The sequence below is a fragment of the Anser anser genome (assembly GCF_964211835.1).
Source record: "Anser anser genome assembly, chromosome: 11".
Classification (NCBI taxonomy): Eukaryota; Metazoa; Chordata; class Aves; order Anseriformes; family Anatidae; genus Anser; species Anser anser.
Window position 1 is genome coordinate 22436342 of NC_139732.1, and position 19227 is coordinate 22455568.

Below are 19227 nucleotides of genomic sequence, written 5' to 3' on the forward strand. Positions count from 1 at the left end.
GCGGTTTGCAAAGGGGGGGCGGTCACGGCCCCCACGGGCTGGGGCGCACGCAGAGGTGACAGGTGGAGGAGGTGTGCAGCAGGAGCCCGCGTGGCCCTTGTGCTTTCTGCCGTGCTCTTTGATTTACGTCCGCCTTTAAACAGGCTCTCCGGAGCTGCGGGTTAGGTGCCATATTTTAGAACTGCGTACATCATCCAATAAATAAATCAAGTCCCCATCAGCTTTGCCTCTGAGCAACATCCAGCTGCAGTCAGGCGGGAACACAAACAAGCCGTTGCTGCGTTCCTCAGATCTCCGTCCTCCGTGCGCGCGCGCGCTTCGGAGTTCGCTGGCAGAGCGCACGGGGAGGCGCTCGGCAAAGGGACAGGGGATGGTGATTCCTGAGCCTGCTCCTGCCTCCATGGAGTGACTGCTTCGTGCCCCTGTCCTGTGCCCTTTTTTTCTCACTGCCTCTCGGTCCTCTTGATTGTGGTCGGAGGACGATCCGTGCTCATGCTGGAGGAATGCTTCAGGAGTGAGTCGGATCTGGGTTTTTGAGGTATTACCCATCTGTGGTGCTTCCTGACTCAGTGATGGAGATTCCCAGCATCTCAGAAAGCTGGCTCAGAAGTCGAGACCTTTAAAAGAATTTGAAATACGTGGGGGTGAGACAGCAAGGCCTGGGAGAGGGAGATGCTGGCTAGACAGCCGCAGCCGGCAGCAGCCGGGACGTGCCTGTTCTCCCAGCAAAGCCGTCACCTCTTCCGTGGCTTCTTGCAACACTTGGGGCTGCTCGTGGCAAACCCTTACCGAGTCCCCGTGGGATGATTCTTGCGCAGGTCAGAAAGTGCCAAAATTCGTGGTGTTTCCTCTTCTGGGAGCTTGCTGTAGAGGCCAGAAGAAGCTGTATTCTGGGACGTCCCGCGGTGGTCTGCGTGTGAATGGCCACCAGTGCTGTCTGCTGTACCTGCTTCCTGCAGGGTCCCCTGGTAGGAGCTGAGCCGCAGTGTGTGTGTGCTGGCAAGGTGCGAGGGCTCGCACCGACCTCTTGGCACCTTGCAAAGCAGCTGGCCCCGTCACAAATTTACCTATAAATGCTGGGAATTGGTCCGTGGATTTCTAGCTGCCAGGTTGGAAAAGACTTTCCCGCTCCAAGAAGGGTCTGGTGAGGATGCTTGGAAAGGGGCAGGTTTGTGGGGCAGGTGCTGAGCAGAGCCTGTTCCCTGGGCTGGGCTTTTCTGGGCTGCTCATAATTGGGATGAGTCTTTAAAAAAGAAAAAAGCTAGGAAACTGGGCTTTTGTACTCACTGCCCTGGGTGCTGAGCTGTGCTCAGCTCTGCATGATGCTTTGTCCCCTTCATCAGAAGAGCAAAGCCTCCTGCCCTGACACCAGCTGCAGTGCCGAGGCTCTGGCCTCAGATGTGCCCGAGCAGCCTCTCCTTGCCTTGAGCTCGAGGAGTGCTCCTGCCAAGCCGTGTGCTTGCGAAGAATAAAGAAAAAATGAAGTACATCAGTTCCCGGATTTCACTCTTACTGGAATTAGAGCAGAACGAGAACGTGGTCCCTTCCTATAATTGATATTTTCCTCCTACCTTCTTTGGCTAATTACACAAAAAATATGTTTCTTTTTAAGCATCCCAGTTGTGTCGTATGCGTGCAATAAATCTTAGCAGTCCTGTGAGCAATCCTGCAAATCTCTGGGGGGAATTTCTGATTGCCTCCCATCCAAACAGTATAACTGTTGGAAAAATGCCTGGTGGACCTCTGTCCTGCCCTCGCTAGTTACTGGTTGCAACTGGGTGAGTGCACGGCTAGATTTATCTGTAGGGTTTATGATAAACGTCCGGCTGAAAGCCGGGGGTGCTCCTACATTGCAAATGCTCACATACCTGGTGCTATAGCGGTCCTGCGCCGAGGTCTCCCAGTTTGTAATCCTGCACAGACAGCACGCGGCAGAGCCAAGACCCAGCGCTGGCTTTCTGGGTGATGGCTCTGAGCGCCCCTCGGGTCCGTGCCCGCTGCTGCTGGGCACACGTGGGGCTGGTGGGACTCCAGTGGTGGTTCGGTGGGCACAGCTGGTGGCCCGGGTCTCCGCGAGGAAAGGCAGGGCCATTTGGGATGTCACAGGAGGATTTTCCTCGTGCAGGTCCTTCCAAGACTGCTGCCTTTGAGATCCCACGTTAAATGTTTGATGGTTCCCCGGTCTTTTTAGTAGAAGCAAACCCTTCCGGGCTGTAACAGCCCTGAAAAGAAATGCTATAAAGCTGGAGCCTACGGGCCAGCAGTTATGTGTTATCTGGTCTCCAGTATTTTAAATGATAGCAAAGGAGAGGGAAGGGAAACTCTCTTTCTGGAGGCTCCTTTGATTCTGGTTTAGACGAGTCCCTGCCTCCAAAACCGTGGTGACTATTGGTGCGTTCCTCCCCTAGCAGCAAGAACTCGATTTATCCTATCAATACATTTGGTCTCTGGGCCTTCCAGACTCATTTTTCCAACCTTGCCTTCCTTTTTGTTGTGGGGACGTGCGATGCTGCCTGCTCAGATTTGTAGCTGATCAGAAGGCTTTTCCCTTTTCTTTCTTTTTTTTTAAGTGACTGAACTATTTCCATCACCTGGCCTGGTAAAACTTAGCCAACTTTTTTTTTTTTTTTTTATTATGTGTTGACTCATTAGGATGTCAGTTGTGACAAGGCTCGTATGTCTCAGCTGTTTGTGGATTGCAGCGATAACTGATTTAAGGGGGGAACTGCCCAGCTTTCCTAAAGACTCAATTCCTCTGGTATTCTCACTCAAAAAAGCAGTGTGGGCCAAATCCTTAAGTCCCTTAATCAGGCAAAAACTTGTATCTTCTCAGGCATTCAGATTTGTTCAACGCTACGTGTTTGAAATATGGACCTGTCTTGCTCTTCCATTTTTCACTGTTGCCCCTCTGGCTCTGAAGCCCCCATGAGACGGCTCTGTAGAGGATATTAGCTTTGGGGTGAAGGGAAGTGACGGCCTGTTACTATTTCTGAAGCGCTCCTGTTGCTTTTTACGTTTAAGTTTTGCACCATCCCATGTTCTTTTGGTGGGATCAAACGTAGGAAGGGAGGTTGAGGTCCAGAAGGCGCTCGGAGGTGGCAGTGAGCAGGCGTGGGTAATGCAGCTTGCTGCTTCGCCAGGCGGTGCCAGATCAAAAACTTAACACTTTTTGATTTCTTTAAGTTAAGAAAACAAAATAAGTTGAGTAAAAGAGCTATTAAGTTGGGTTATGGGGCAGAAGGAGTAGCCCTAGCATGTCACACATGCGCAACCCAAGAGCGTGTCGCAGAGGGTCGGCCCTTTCAAATATTTCTGAAGTCCTGGAGGGGTTTCCAGAGCGTGGAGATGAAGGCCATCAAGATGACATTTTTGAGCCCATTTTTTTGGCAATATTTGGACAGCACAGATTCAGGCAGGGTCCCCCCCACGTGCTGATAAAGCCTGCGGGCAAATGAAGGCATCTCCAGAATCACCGCCGAGCCTGCACCCCGACCCAGGGCTGCAGCCGTGGCGTTGGGCAGCAGCTGATGGTGACAGCGAGGTGACAGTTTAGGGTTTGTTTTGTCATCCCTAAACCACGGCGTACCTGGGTGTTAGCAAGGCAGCCAGCAACCGGTTAGAGAGCAGGGATGGGATTTTTGTTGTAGGAAGGCAGGCTGCGGCCTCGCTGAGCACACGCCTGCCTTAAATTACGGTGAGGGAAATCCTGCTGACAAACGCCCTCGGTTGTCCCAGCAGCTTTGCGTGCAGAGGAGCTTGTCCAAAGGACTTGGCTGCTGATAGGGAATTCGGAGGCTCCCCGGGGGCTGCAGGCTTTGCACAACACCCTCCTCCCCCGCCACAGACAACTGCTGCTGGCCGGGTTGTAAGGAGGCGAAAACAGCGAAGTCGGCAAGGAGAAGGGCTTTGCGCAGGATCCTGCGTGGCTGCTGTTGGCAGCAGGATGTGTCGGAGTGCTACATCCCATCCAGCCCCTGCGAGCAAACGAAACCCGTGTGAAACCTGTGCTCTTCAGGCACCTCCGAACATCCACGTCTGACTGGGGCTCCATCCCATCAGCAGCGTAAGGGAAGTGCCGTAGCAGCCACCCTCGCAGAAATTCAGCGGCGTTGGTGTGAATGGGCTGGACGTGGTGGTAAAAGCATGGATTCAGATCGCTTCGTGCCCGTGGCGCGGGGCTCGGCTGATAGCAGAGGTGCTGCTTGGCGTGAAACCTGCAGCTCAGCACCTTCGGAGGGGGCGTGAGCGTGAGCGGGCAGAGCGATGCAGCCCGTGCTGGTGTGGGGAGCCCTGCGTCTTGTCCAGCTGCTCGGGTGGGCAGTCAGCTTGGCTGGGCTCCACTCTGCTCCTAAGGTGGATATACTGTCATAAGGATCATACATATACTATATTTTTATTTATTTATTTATATATACATACTATAAATGTATGTGTGCGTGGAAGTGCTCAGGGAAAAGAGGTGCTAAAAAAAAGAAGTGGTTTTAGCTTTACGCTGCTGATTCTCTTCCATTTGTTATGATTCCTCCAACTTAAGAGAGCAAGGTTTCACTGATGGCGTATGCAGGTCGTGCTGTGCTGGAGCTAAAAGGAAAAGGGGTTTGCCCGAGGGAAAATTGGGATTTTTCCTCCTGGAGAGAACAAAACACTACAGACCGAAACCCAGACAAATTTGTTCCCAAATTTTTGATGAATGGTTGATAATTTCCGGGGAAACAGATCGCTTGGAAGAATTAGTCAAAACTTAATTTGTCATCAGAATGCAGTCCTGACGTTTGGTAGGAGGCTTTTGATCAGCTCGCACACCTGACGTGCATGCACGAGTTAGATCTGCGACCGTACACATCTGTTTGCTTTAACTCGCAAACCGGTGCCAAGAGATTAGAAGGTACTGCCAGGAAAACCTCAAGTTGACAAATGGGAATTACCCTTCCTAGGATGGCTGCGAATGTTTTTAGGAAATACAACCTCTTGCCGGTCTCTGGCAAGCCATTTGTATTGCAGGCCGGATCAGCCAGTCGCCTACCATCTCACGTTGTTTTACGATGGCAGCTTCACGTCCGTGCCCCCCTCGAGCCCAGGAGCGGGACGTGCCCGTACGCAGGAGCTGGCGCTGATGTGAGCGGTGCTGGGCAGGGAGGACGCTGCTGTTGAACAAGTCACGAGGGCATGTGTTGCACGTGGCAACGCTCAACGACCGTTTCCTAATTTTTTCTACCTTTCCATCCTTCGAATCCGCCCTCCAGCCATCCCTGTGCCCCTGGAAGCACCCTCCTGGACACCTTTACGTGACCTAAAAAGAGGTTTGTGGTGCTCCTGGCTCTCAGGACCTGATGCTCCCTCCTTTCACTTTACTCCTCTCAGCAGAGGGAGTGCTGGCTTTCCACATCTCTCACTGCCAAAAGAAGCAAAGGAAGTTAGTTCCTTTAAGGAAATGCTGGGAACCAACCCATCTATAGGAGCAAAGCATCCATAAATCCCACTATTTCCTTTTCTTTCTCTGTTGACGCCGTGCGGCCTCCCCCTGTGTGTCCGTGGATGCTCGCGGGCCTTCACAAAGGCCCTGCCCGAGGCACCCTGCAAAGCCCTGCCGCTTTTTATTAGCAGTGTCGCAATGCTTGCGGAAAACAAACCCAAAAATGCCGAGAAGAGCCAAAGATGAAATTGGGCCTGGGAGGAATGACTGCTGGCAGGGTCAGGGCGCTGGTGACCACCGCGCTCCCACCGCCCCGCGCTGCATTCCCACGGCTGCCTCTGTGCCAGAGCCTTGCAAACAGACTCGAGATGTTTAATTGCTGGTGTGATGGTAGCTGGCCTCCTCGAGGGAGATTTTTCCTTGCTCTAGCAGAGTGGCTTTCGGTTTAGGGGAATCCAAGTCCCCTTTCTGTTTTGTCCTGTGTTTCCCCAGCGACTTGCCTTGTTTTCCTCTGCCCCTGCTGGGAAATGGAAACGCCAGCTCTGCCCTCCCTCGCACAGCTGAACGCGTTCAAGGTCGTGAAGCTGTCAAATGCTTTGCCAGTGGGGCTATAAAAAACATATGAGAAGGAGAGTGGTAAGATTACCTGCCAGAGGTGCACTCGCAGGTCTTTAATTACGTGCAGGCAGCCAGCAGAGGCACTCAGCCTCCTACCAAACCCTGCTGGAGGATTCAGAAGCGTAAACCCTTTTGGGGAGCTGTTGCCCTGTGTGCCACCTCGAGTGCAGCCCCCAACTCACCTTTCTTCACCCAAAAGCCCCCCTCGGAAGAGAGCAAAGGGCTGTCAGGATGGTCCAATTGTGCCCTTTGCAGAGGAGGATGGTGCTGGAGCCGGCAGGAGGCTGGAAGAGGTCTGCAGAGCTCTGCCTGGGGCTGACGGCTGGCACAGAGCAAGGAACGTACCGGCTGTTGGCTGTGGGGAATGGGTGGCAACGTTGGTCCCTTAGGTCCCTGGTTTTTGTTTGGTTGTTTTTTTCTTTGTTTTTGAGCCCTTCTTGGCTTCATAAAACATTAAATTACATTAATCCCTCATTTACTCTATGGGTAGGTGAAGTGCAGCTTCCTTAACAATACCTGAAATGTGCTACTCCTTGGGTGCTTGCCACCACCTAGGGAGCAGATGCACGAGGCACGTTGCAAGAAATGGACCCCAGGAAGATGCTGTAGAGCTGGCAGGGGTGTGCTGCAGCTCCTCCCGGCAGGCAGCTGCTGGCTGGCAACTCCTCCACCCTGAAACAGCAGCGGGCAGGTGGTGGGGACATGAGGCCGGTGTCAGCATCGCAGGGTATTTTGTGTTTCCTCCTCTTCCATGCGTGCAGGCTGGGGCGGGTGTTTGTGTGTGCTGGCGAGGAGCTTCCTCTCCCTGTCCCCTGCTCAGGACCTCCAGTGTGTTCCCAGTAGCAGCGTGTTTGTTTTTGCTTCTCCTCAAGTTTGAAAGGGAGCGTGTGCTTGCCAGTGTCCAAGTAGCATTTGGATGTTAGTGTCTTTAAAGCTTAGTTCCATTGATTTTTTATTTTTTTTGCTTTCCTTTGGACTTGCAGTTAGCCTCCTAGCCCAACAGCAATAAGGCATGTTTGGGATGGAAGCTCCCCATGGCCAAGTTCTCAGCATAGCTTCTCCAGAAACTTATTTGTCCTACCTCCTACATTTTGGAGGACTCTGTTCCCAAACGAAACTCTTACCTGGATGTTTTCCTTTTTCCAGTTTTTTCCCTTTTCCCCTTTTTTGTCCCTTTTTTCTTTCCTTTTTTTTTTTAATGTTTATTTCTTTGGGAAAAGGAAGCAAGTCTCTTTCATCCTTTGGAGGCAATTGAATTACAGGCACCCTCTAAACCCACCCACCCCACAGAAGGTGCCAGAGGCAATTACATCTTGGAAACATCTTTTCGCTCTAAGGCTTGCAGCCAGCCCCATCCTTACCGCCCGGGAGACGTGTTGCAGATGGGTTTGACACCACCTCCTGCTAAGTGCCTTTGTTGCTTCACCCGACGTGCAGCTCCCAGGCGCAAGGCACTGGGTGCAGCCACCGCATCTCCACCCACACCGCTGTTTCTCTCCTTTTTTCTTTTTTCATCTGTTTTTGCCAGTCCTATAAAGCCGGTCCCGCTCCTTGAGCATTGCACAACATAACCTTGGTGCCAATCTTGCGCCGTTGTCCCCGCCGGTGTCCCTAGGAGAGACGTGGCCCCTGCTTGCTGGCTGAGAGGAGGATGCGCTGCCAGCCAGGGGGCTGGTGCTTTGTGCCTCCCTGCTGATGGAAGGACCTGGAAGTCCAGGAAGGACTGGGTGCAAGAGGAACTGAGTTTGCCTCTAACCCCATTTACCTGCCTCTGGCACCATAGGAAAACTCTGCAAGCAGTGTTTTGCCCAAAAGCCTTCAGTCTGAAGAGCCTAAGGAAGATGGTGCATGGAGCCTTCAGGGGCTGCCCAACACGCACCCAATTTGCACTTTCTCATTTTTCCTCCTTTGCATTTATCTTCCTAGTGCTAATAAAGGCGGCTGAGATTTTCTACTTACGTGTATCAAACCTGTTGAATTATGTTATTGCTGTGAGCTAACTCTGGGACTTTAGGTGCCCCGGTGTCGTGTGTAATGCTGCCATGGAGCAGCAACGTGATCCTGGCTGGCCACAAATCCAGCCGGTCCCTGCTCCTGTAGCATGGGTGATGCTTGAGGCCGTGGCAAACCAGTGTGCTGAGAGGCAACTGCATCTTTGTGCCAACTTTTTCCTGTGCCTGAACGCGTCCTGTAAAGCTGTGTACCTTGGGCACTGGGAGGCTGTCAGTGGGCTCTTGCCGGGCAGTTTGTCAAATCTGTGATTAAACCGGGAAACGTCTGATGCTCGAGACCAGCATCTCTGCGGAGGGGTGGAGTGAAGCTGTTTGCAAGAGAGCCAGGGCGAGTGTGCAGGGAGGAAGGTGGGAAGGACACAGCAGCCGTCTGCCTTCCCCGCCTGGCCGCAGGCTCCGTGGGGAACACGCGGAGATGGGAACGGAGCTGTCCCCTCCAGCTGGTCATCCTGAAGTGCCACCGCATCTGCAAGGCTTTTCAAAATGCGTGTGCATCTGTGGCTTTGAAAAAAGCTGGATATTAGTGCTTCACAGAAAGATAAATGGCGTGGAGCATGCAGTGTCAATAGGGTGAGTAATTCAGCATTTTGCAATGTTTAGGAGATCTGTCAGGACCTCTTTCCTTAGGCCAGTCATCCAAAATGTCCACAGCGTTCGTCCTGCTCCCCTCAGCTGTCCGCCTGCTTCCATGAGAATAAGTAAGTCCAGTTGTTAGCAAGCAGCTGCACTTCTCCTTGCTATTTTTACTTTGGAATAGGATTATTTGCTTCAGAGGGAGGAGAGTTTACATAAGGAACTCAGTATGTTCTCAGTCTTCTTACTGCTTTCAGCTTCTTCTTATCTTACTCTGTCCGTAGCTACGTGGAGCATGGTACCATGAGGACAGGACAGAAAATGACCAGGAACCGCCTCTGGTTTGCAGTTTAGATGAGAAGCGGGGTTGTATCAGGAACTCCAGCACTGAAAACCTCTGCTAGGGGGTTCAATGTCATGTTTTACTACAGGGGAAGTTTTCTCAAGGTCTAACATAGTGTCTCCAACAGAGCAGAAGGAATTCTTCTGCTTCAACCACTGCAAACTGAGCGGCATGCTTCACTGTGAACATACGTGCACCTGGGCAGATTAGGAATAAAGGGGTCTTTTCCATCCCAAATTCCTTTGTTGCCTTTATCCTCCTCTAATGCCATTTAATCCATGATGGGAGATGCTGCATATGACACTGAAGCCTGACCCACTGATCCTGCTCCAAACCCTGTTGTTAGCGTCACAGGTGGACTGGCAGCTGAAGGCCTGCTTCAGCTGTAAGCTCATCTCCGTGTCCCATTTTTCTTGCTGAATAAGTAAGAAAAGGAATGTTTGCCTCAACCCCAGAGTTTTGGTGTGGTCCTCTTTCTAGAGAGAGTTGTGGAAAATGGGGGCAGTGTCCTGCTAGCAGCGCTGGAGGGGACCTCCCCCGCATGCATGACAAGCAGGGTCAGGAATGCTGGCACGCTCCCCTGCTAACATAAGCCCCTGCTTTTACATATAGTTTGTATGTAAATAAATAAATAAATAGAAGCCTCTGCCTCTTTTCACTACATCTCGTACAACAGCCAAAGCAAGGAAAACTGAAAAGAAAACAGCACTCAGCAGCATGGGCTGGAGCCCAGGCAGTTGTCAAAAAGTCTCCCTGCCAGAAAGATCTGGAGATCTCTGTAGGAGAAAACAGGCTTTTAATTTTACGCCCATATCTGCGCGGTACAGGACACGGAATTATGATTTCTGGTTCGGATGGCGTTACTAAAATAACAGCGGTGTAGAAAATGGACTAATAAACTTCAAAACGAGCATGAATGAATGCTGGTATTTGCATATCAGTGGAGGAGCAGTAGCCATAAGGATAGATGAAATTTGTCTCTGTGGCATACTTTGCTGCTAGAGCTGGGAAATAAATAGGCACAAATAGCCAAAGAAATGCACGCTTTTCTCTTGTGTGATTTTTAAAGCATATGCTACTGGAAGATGTGTTAAAGCTTTGCTTGAGCTGGAACTTCTCACACGGCTGTTTAGGGCCCTGAAATATTCTCATCTGGAAAGGAAAAGTTTTTTATTACTTTGTTGAAGATTTAATTGAAAGTTGGGTGTTTTCTTTCTTCTTCTCCTTTTCTGAGCAGCTCAGTCCTATTGCAGTTGGCCCCTCCGATGCTTCGCCTTAAGCTAGCCCCTCTGCTTTCTCCTGACTTCTTCCTGGTACTCTGGGTCTCTGCCTACGTTTTCGACATGTCTCAGAACCATAAACATGATTGATCACTTTTTTTAGCAAGCTGTTGAATTATTTATGGATCTGCTGGGATGCTGGAACTGCCAGCTACAGGCACGCGGCCAGCGAGGAAGGGGGCCAAATCGTGAAAGGGAAAGCCTTAGCACACACTGAAATGAACTCGCAGAAAGTAGGATGTGTGGTACTGGAGTTAATGTCCGCCGAAAGGTCTCGAGTGTCTGTCAAGAGCAGCGTCATGCTCAGCAGGGCTCCGGTAAGGCGCTGGAGACACCAGCACTGGAAGGGTCGGGCCTGTTGCTGTGGTGGAACACAGGCCCGTCGCTGTGGTGAGATGAATTTAGTTCCCGACCTTTAAAATTCTAGAAAATGGCTCGCTGTCTGGCCTGAAGCACTCCGCAGCTGTTCTCTGTTCGCTGGGTGCCACAGGCCAAGGCCGAGATGTCTGGTTAGGAGCCGAAACGGCGAAATGTCAGGGTGACACGCTGAGGAGCGCGCGCGCGCTGGAGGACAGCTGGGTCAGGGCTGGCGTGAGGGGGAACCGCGGGGCTGGGGGGCACCAGGCGCGGCGGGGGGGCTGCACGCGGGAGGCCTGGGCCCTGCCGAGGCCGGGATCGGGCAGCGCGATGGGGGCTCTCCCCCTCAGGGCCAGGGGAGCGTGAGGATGCCGGAGCTGGATGGAGCTCGTCGCTCTGGCAGGAGCAGCTGGTCCTGCTCGGCCCGCCTCTCACTCGCGCTGTCGGCTCTGTGCTGTAAGCACACCGGCTTCACGTGCAGCGAAACGCAGGGAGAGGAGCAAGGAAAGCTGCTAGTGATTAGCGTGGTCGGTGGCCTGGCTTTCTGGAGCTGTTAAAAGCCTTTAATTGTCCTGTTTGCTGCTGCCGTTCTTCACAGAACTCTCCGGCCTGGGGAGAAGTCGCATTAAAAATTAAAGCTATTCATAGAGCAAGCTGGAAGAGCTGTGTAATTTCAGTCCGGTACGAGTGAGAGGAGCGGGGCTGTTAATGGGAAATGTTTGTGCGCTGCAGGAGCAGACCAGGTTGTGCTGGGCTGGCCACGCTGCCCTGGCTCCTCCACCCAGCCTGGCCCCTCCAAATTTTTATTACTGGAGCTCAGCATGCTTTTTTTTTTTTTTCCTCCTTTTGGAGCAAAGTGCTGTCCCGAGGGTACGCACCTTCATGGGGACAAAGGCAGCTCTAAGCAGCAATCTCTGCCTGTGTGGGCCAAAGCAGTCAGTATCTGCTGGTGCTTACTGGTTTCTGCATTGCTGCCACACTGGGGCCCTGAGCCACGGCATGGTTTCTGTGCTCTCCTTAATTTCACCTGTTCTCCTAGATGTCTAGGCTTAACCCTTCAGCCGCGGCTGTGCACGCCTGCAGTTCACGGGGCGAGTTATTAGGAACATGTGCCTGTGTTTTCATCCTGACAAATTGGCCAGTGCGAATCTACCACTGCCCTCTGCTGCCGTCAGCCCGCTCTGCTCCTGCCTGCACCAGAGCCTGGGGCTTCTGGAGCAGAAAATGTTGCTGCCTAATGGAGTATCACAGCAAACCTGAGGTGCCCTTTGCATGCGATTCAAGCAGGTGAGGTGTTTGCACGCTAGCGTGGTTCTGCCCAGGAAATTCAGTGCTGTTGCCGACTGCATGGATGGTGCATTTAACAAATAACAGCACCCATCGTGCCCAGCCGAGGACAGATTCCCACTGTGGCAGAGATTTGCAAACTCGTGGCATTGGTGTCAGGTTGGCAACGTGGTGGCTGCTGATGCTGGTTCAGTTCCTACTGCATGTGAAGCTGTGGTCATTGCGAGAGCTTCTTTAGCGTGACAATTGGTGAATAGGGAAGCAGGAAACGGGCTGCTCTTGTACGATTAAAAATAGGATGGAAGTATTATTGAAGTTGTCCTGTTCTGCCCCACAGAGTTGGTCCTTTATTCATGAGGATGCTGTTATCCGCTTTGGAGCAAGACCAGCGTTGTTAATGCTTTATGTTACCTCAAATATGCACAGGAGTTCTGGTTGTCCACCGGTGTTCTAGGTGTTGAGCAGATGTAAGAGAAAGAAGGAGGGTGCTGGAGCCTCAAGAATTGAACATCTTCAGGTGCACGATGCCCAGCTGGGAGCAAGTGTCTTTCTCTGTTTGTCGCAGTGGCATTCCTCTGGAAAGCGAGGGCTGTGCTCAGCCTGCAAGGTGTTTCCTTGCCACAGGGTCCTCAGGTCGCTGCCGGCGGATGGAGATCTGTGGGGCAGGGCTGTTGATGAGTGACCTTTTTATGGGGCATTCAGCAAAACACGTGCAGGTACAGGAGAGGAAGATAAAGGTTTGCAGCCTGTGAACAAATGTCACTGTGTGACAAGTTCAGGAGTATGCCATGGTCTGTTCCTCAGTACAAAGCTACAAGATCTCATAAGATGAAAAGCAGAGAGAGCTTACTGGGCTTATTTACATTTTGTAACTTCCCTGTACTTAATAAACGGAGGCCACTTTTTTCCAAAGCCTTCCAGCAGATGTGTTTTCTAATCCCGAATCTCTGGGAGTTGTCTGTTCAGCTTATAGGTGTGTAAGTCTGGTATTACAGGGCTGATTAAAATATTACATACGTTTCTGAGAGAGCTGCAGCAGCAGGTTTGCATTTTGAGAGCTTTGCCCATGGTTAGAATGATGTATTGTGCTGTCACTGGGAATCTTACAGAAAAAGGATCATTATCTTTGGAAAAAAACAACCCTAAGCTTTGAGGCATGGTCCTACAAACACTAAGCAGATGTGTAATGAGGCCTAACCTAATACGAAACTCATCGGGCCACTTTCACAAGCGCTGTTATGCTGCACCTCAAAGCTACGTGGGGTTATGGGACTTGGAAGCCTCGCAGAGAACCGGCGGGCCAGCCCCATACGGACCTTGGCTGGAGCACGAGCCCGGGACTAATAACTGTGAAGACAGAGCACCTGGCTTGGTCCATCTCCGTGATGCAAAAAAGCTGGAGGCTGATAGACTCTAATAGGGGAGTATCACTTTATGCTCCTGGTTTTTATACTCTTCCCATGGCTCTTAGCCACTGCTGGAAGCAAATCCAAGCCTGGATGGGTCTCGGGTCCCAGGATGGCCGTTGTGGTGCTCGGTGCGTGGAGCTTGACTTACCCTTCTGCTCGGCTGCGGTGCTGCAGGAGAGCACTTCAAAGCCTGGGAGCGTCTGTCTTAGAAGGGAGCAGAAGCCTTTGATGCTGAAAAATAAATTTCCCTATTCCCCTCTCTTGTCATGGCAGCCTGGCCGTCTTTGAGGGGGCTGAGTTTGCAGCTCTCAGCATGGCCCTGGCTTGGGTAGGGCTGGATGAAGCGTTTGAAGACTTGGCCAGCTGTTTTCCCTGGGAATTCTGCCGGAGCAGTTTGTGAGTAAGGATGTAGGCATTTGTCCACAGGATGGCTGTAACCAACCAAGCAAACATCTTTTAAAAGTTAAAGGAAAATTCAGAGGTGACGTGCAAGAGGAGAATATTCTTGCTTCTTTTTTTTTTTTTCCCCTCTTCTTTTTATGATGTAGGAAGGGTGGAAGTACTTATTTTAGCTCCTCTGTTTTTTTCTTCATAGCAGAAATTCCGCTGTTGGTTGTTGTTTTTGTTGGAGGTCTCCTTGAAAAACTAGTAAACTGGGGGGAGAGAGAGCAGCGTTTTTCAGCTCCCAGGTGAAGGGCTGTAGACGTTTTGGGCTTTCCTCTCGCAGAGCTTGCTCCCAGATATGCTCTAAGGGATGGCGCTGGGAGAGTTATAAAACTCCTGCTCCCACTGAGGAGATTTCGTGGTCTCCTGCAGCAAGCTGAGCAAGTCCAACATCTTCCCCAAAGGCTGGGGTCAGACCGAACCGAGGTAAAATGAGGAAATGCAAAGGTGCAGCTGAGCCCTGGTGCTCCCCAAAGACACAACGAATGGGCACAAGTGGTTTGCGAGAGTAATCTTCTAGCAAAGCTCAGAGCCAGGAACAAATGGACTCTGAGAATAGCCTTCCCTTAAAAAATGAGTCTGAGAATGAAATCTTTAGGTACGGCTGCATTCCGGATATATTACAGCGATAAAAGCGCATTTTTTAGCTGAGCTCGGGAGCTGCCAACTGACACAGTGCCAGTTCTAGATGCCTGCCATTAACCTTAAAACAGTCTCACATTGTTGGATTAATGAGTCACCCTTGTATCAACACAGAGACAAGCCAAGCATATTATTTCTTCAGAGGGAAATTACTGGAAAAGACAATTCCTTCTTTTTTAGATTCCCACTTCACCTCCAGGTTTGGCACCCAGTAGCCAGCTTTGACTTTACTCGGCGGCAAGCTGTGGGGTTGTGTGAGGGAAAGGGAACGAGACCAAACCTGGGTTGGGGACGAATTTGTCTTCCTAAAATATCCTCTGATGTCATGGCTCCTGGGTGTGGAGCGCAATAGGTTTTTGGAATCAGAAGACGACAGACCAGAACTTCTGCTGGGAAGAAAATAAACAGAGAGGAGAAGCCTTCCATTGATTGGGTCTCCCGAGGAATTAGCCAGGAATTCACTTCATGTCTCTGAATATTTTTTCTCCTTACCTCTAATAAGGTTGAGTTAGGAATTTTAAGCCTCTGATTGCTTACCAAAAATTGGCCCTGGTTTTGGAGAAGCACAAGGACTAACCGGGCCGAGGGCGGGAATCCTAACAGACGGTTGCCTATTGGAAATTCTGGGCAGCTTTATAGTCTGAGGACAGGTCTGAAAAAAATAAATAACGGTGCTAGTCAGGCACTGGTGGTGGTGACAGCCTTCATCCTCAGGGATGGGGTAGGAAAACATTGCACATGGCACTGCCTGATGGTGCTGAGAGCAGCAACACCTTCTTCTTGCCCGAGGAGGTACCTACGGGAGGTCTGCTTGTCGGGGAAGGATCGCAGCCCAGTGGGAAAGATGATGCTCGTCTCTGGAGTTTGTTCCTGGAGGATCAGGAGGCCCTCTGTGCCATCCCGAGTCTGCCTGCTCCTGGATGCTTTAGGGGAACTCGGCCACCCTCCCCAGCACACCTTCTCGTGCGGCTGTGTCCTACGGGACACGTTTCTCCCTGCCCGTCTGTACGCTGCGCGCAAACGTCAGCTTGATCTAATATTCGTTTGGAAGAAGCGTGTCTTTCTCTGCACTTCCAGTAATGAACTCAGAGCAACTTCCCTCATGCATTCACCTTCGAAATATGCTCTCAGCGGGAACGCGCGCTTCCCACCCCTGCTTCGGCCGTGAAGCAGCAGCAGTGCTTTGCCCCCAGAACAAACCCAAATGGAAACCCGTTCCCACGCGGCCCGGAGGTGTCTGCGAAGATTTCAGCATGAAGGCACGTGGTGCGCGTAGTCAGAATTGCTGCTTCCTCCCCTCTCCTCTTGGAGATGAAGATCAGGGTGTATGCACGGCGTTGCAGAGGCTGCGTGATTAGGTTTGCACAGCCGGGGTGGGGGCTTCGTGCTGCTGGGGCTCGGCGAGCAGATAGAGAAGCTGTCAGCACTACAGGACACTTTCACCATTCAAAACCACGCAAAGCACGTCGCTGCTACGGGTCCGGAGAGGCCCTGTCCCTGTCCCCGGGGCTCTCCTTGCGGTGCTCGCTGCGCTCCGCAGCACGCGGCATCTCGGCCCTGCCTTGTGCGTGAGGGCATCCACGTCCCCAAACCCACCGGCCCTGCTGGGAAGCGCCCTCGGCCGTGCCAGCGGGGCTGCTGACTCATTTCTCAGCCTGCGGCAGCCCCACCAGAGCGGGGTGAGGAGGTGCTGCCTGGCAGGGGGCCATCAGCTTTGGCTGCATCCCTTGCCCAAGGAGCCTCTGGCCTGCGGGTTCGGAGAATGTCCTCTTTGGGGAGGAGAGCAGAGCCCTCGAACACAAGCCTCCTGTACCGGGAAAGGAAAAAAAAAAAAAGGGGGGGGGGAGGGCTTTTCAGGGAAGCTGCCTCCTTGCTGTCAGCGACCTGGTTTGCCCGGCGTTGAGGCCGGTGGGTGTCTGAGCAAGGAGCTGCCTCCCTGGTGGCAGCCGGTGCCAAGGCAGGGCAGGGAGCTGCGCTGTACGTCGGAGCTGTGTTAGTGTTAGCAAGTTCCATAACAAATCATATTTTCTCTTGACCTTTCAGTTTCTGGAAACGTAGACACAATAAACAAATGTGGAAGGGATGAGCTTATGCTGAAATATGAGGATATAGCAGAGTGGAAAGTATAAAGCAAACAAGGAAGCAATTAAGTGCACAATGAAGGGAATTAACCAATATGCAATCCATTACATATTTATTTATACTCAGAGGCATAACTAATAATAAACATAGGATTTCCACAAAGAAAACAGTCTCTATTCCTTATTTTAAACAACCGTATGGAGTTGTGATGGTTATAGATGGAGAAATTCCTTCTATCGCGTTACCCGTTTCCTGGTTCTTCCCTGCAGCCCGGTTTTTATGGCTTTTGTCTGTGCTCAAAGAGCGCCTGGGAAGCCGCTGGTGCAGCTCCTGCAGCATCTCAGAGCAGGGTTTGCTGCCTTCAAAGCGTTTGGTTTGTGCAGAGCGGAGCAGGACAGCATCCTGCTCCGTGCTGGAGCTTCTGGGTACCGCCGTAGCAGAAATATTAAATAATCATCATTGTGATCGCTGGCTTTGAGGTGGGCCGGCACGGGGATTAACCTGCCTTCTGCCAAGCCTCCTCCATCAGGTTGCAGCCGAGCAAACAGCAGCTCACGGCGTCCCATGGGCTTGACTATCCTAAAGCTTGGTGGAGGGAGAAGAAATACTTTTTCTCTGGGCTATCTGCAAGCGACTGATCCAAAATACAGCCCGTGCATCGAAGCTGCCTCTGCTCAGTGGAGCTGCTCGAGCGCTTGTCGTGTGTTTGCTGAACTGGGCGTCGTGGCAGATAAGCGGTCTGATTTTCAGAGGTGATGAGTGCCTGCAGTCCACAACGACTTTTACAAAACTTTTGGCCGCTTTGAAAACAAAGCCGCTTTTGGAGTCCTTGAAAAGGAGTGTGTTGGACGTAGCCACGTGAAGAAACTTGCACAGATGGCACAGAGTTGCAGCGTGCAAGCTCTTCTCGTGGGTGCTCTTGACACAAGGCAGAGCCCCTCTGTGCAAGCAGGCAGGGCGCCCACCTCCCCGTAGGGGTTAGTGCACGTGTGCTTTTGCTTGGAAACCCTTCTAAGCCCTCATTTTCCTATGTCCAGGCTCACATAAAGTTGGTTCAAGGCGGTTTTCCCACTCGTTGTTGCCGCTGTAGCTGGCGTAGGGCTGTTTGTGGGCTCAGCCCACGTCCTTGCCGTGATGGTGACCATCACCCAGCACGATGCGTGCTGGTGGTGCCACCAGCATGGTGTGAGCAGCGGGCTGGTGTTTCTGCAAGGAGCACCCTCTCTGCGCATCCTCGCGCCGCAGCCAGAGCCCAGCGCTGCCGGCCCTGCGCGGGATGCTAATGCGGTGCAGAATTTCCTTCTCATGGTCGGGTCTGGATATTATTATACAAAGCAAAATAAATTGCGATCCCTAATCTTGGGTTATTTATGGATCTGGCTTTAGCTGTTAAAAACCCTATTTCAGATGCGATTAGAGTTCCCTTTTGTCATGAAGGAGCGTTGGCACCGCTCTGTCTCTCTTTGGATGATTCTCTCGTGGCCCTGGTGCTCCTGGCTGTCCTGATATACACGGGCATGCTTGGCTTTGAGTCTCATCCCTGGTGGGCTCCCACCTTCCCAGGGGGGACGTGGGCAGACTGGGGTGACAAATGGTTTGCAAAATCATTCCTCATGCTTCAGCATCGCCCGCAGTCCTTCTGGAGCTGCGCATTGAGTGACATTCATGTTGCTTGTGGGAATCCTTAATTTGTGTAATACTTGGGAGATGTAAAACGTTCGGGAAAGGCTCACTAGTGCTAGATGCTGTTATTAATTTTTTATTATTTAAATCACTGTTGTTTTGTCTCCTTTCCCAATCTGAGGACAGGATCACGGTTTCCAGCTAAGTGCAGCGATCTTGTGAGGAGCACAGTTAATGCAACGTTGTGGTTGGTATCATAAACACTCGATGCGCTTAGGAACATATGGAGAAAGTATGGTGGAGTTTTTTCGCCTCATTTGCCAATTAGTAAAACAGCTCAGTAGATGTTTCTTGAATGTTTGTGTTTTTTTCTTCTCTAAGTTTAGACAAAGTATGGGAAACATCATCGTCCGGTGGCTTTTGAGCCATTATAAGGAAATGGAAACGAGGGGGAATAAAAAGATCAAGTATGTGGAGTGCTACTTGTTCTAACATCTTCAGCTCCTCGCATGATGAGCTGCGGCTGCTGCCACACACGAGCATCCAGGCTCTTCAGCCTCTCTTGTTATTTACCTTCTTGACACCCCTTTGAGGCCGGGAGATGTGCTGCTGTTTTACCGACAGAAAGCAGAGACGTGGCAAATTAAAAATAAGGTGAGGAGGGGTTCCAAGTCCCACGTCACCTTCTTACTTCCTGGATCCCCTGTGGACCTTTCCTGGGATTCCCCTAGGGTACCCAGTGCCTGTCTCACCTCTCGTCTGCGTGAAGGACTTGGTGCATGGCTTGTTGGGTCAGGAAGGCTGGCCTCCACCTCCTGGCCTCCTCTGCTCACCCCAAGCAGGTAGGATGCTTCCTAGAGATGGACCAGAAACCATCTTTCGATCCACACCTCCCTGAACTTGAGAGAAACCAAAACTTTGGCTCCTCACACCCCTGAACTTTGGGAAAGTGCAGATTTGGAGCTGAATGTTGTGGTTTGGACCCATTTTGAAGGCTTACCTTCTGAGCCACTGAAAACAAAACCAGAATCTGACTTGCAAAGCAGTGGAGAGTTTGAATTTATTTTCCGGGTCTCTTCTTTCCTCTGCATAATGCCCCGCAACTTTCCCTGTGGTCAGCGCAAGTTGTGTCTGTAGCAGAGAC

General features: G+C 51.6%; 1 protein-coding gene across 5 annotated transcripts in view; it reads left to right on the forward strand.

Moving 5' to 3' along the window:
- The window catches only part of ZNF469 (zinc finger protein 469), a 230424-nt gene that overhangs the window by 104696 nt on the left and 106501 nt on the right, over positions 1-19227 (forward strand). Inside the window, exon 1 of one of the 5 annotated variants that reach the window (XM_083851756.1) lies at positions 8673-10556. The exons of 3 other annotated variants lie outside the window; for them this stretch is intronic. The gene's annotated coding sequence lies outside the window, so the exon portion shown is untranslated. Of the gene's footprint in view, positions 1-8672; positions 10557-10610; positions 10630-19227 lie in introns of those variants that run through there. One more of the 5 variants, XM_083851757.1, reaches the window with a different exon arrangement.